Consider the following 702-nt stretch of genomic DNA (forward strand, 5'->3'; position numbering starts at 1 on the left):
CATAGACCTCCCCCCAGGAATGCATTCCTTCCCCAGGGTTATTCCTTGCTGAGAAAAGAAGTCAGCAATATTTCTCCTACTCGCTTCCTGCAAGAAGAAAAACCTGGCTCTATTTTGCCTGACCCCGCAGGCTGTCAGATCTTATGGTTATCTTTCCTTGTTCCCTGAAAATTGCTGTTATTCTTCTTTTTCAGGGTGCACTGATTTCATATTGTTCAAACACACGTTTTACAGTTTGTACAGTTAACACAATCATCCCATGGTCCTGAGGTGACATACGTCCTCAGCTTACAAAGATAACAGGATTAAGAGATTAAAGACAGGCATAAGAAATTATAAGAGTATTAATTGGGGAAGTGATAAATGTCCATGAAATCTTCACAATTTATGTTCAGAGACTACAGTAAAGACAGGCATAAGAAATTACAAAAGTGGCCGGGTGCGGTGGCTCAAGCCTGTAATCCCAGCACTTTGGGAGGCCGAGACGGGCGGATCACGAGGTCAGGAGATCGAGATCATCCTGGCTAACATGGTGAAACCCCGTCTCTACTAAAAATACAAAAAATTAGCTGGGTGAGGTGGCGGGCGCCTGTGGTCCCAGCTACTTGGGAGACTGAGGCAGGAGAATGGCGTGAACCCGGGAGGCGGAGGTTGCAGTGAGCTGAGATCCAGCCACTGCACTCCAGCCTGGGCGACAGAGCG

The sequence above is a fragment of the Rhinopithecus bieti genome, unplaced genomic scaffold (genome assembly GCF_001698545.2).
Source record: "Rhinopithecus bieti isolate Rb0 unplaced genomic scaffold, ASM169854v2 scaffold_11161, whole genome shotgun sequence".
NCBI lineage: Eukaryota > Metazoa > Chordata > Mammalia > Primates > Cercopithecidae > Rhinopithecus > Rhinopithecus bieti.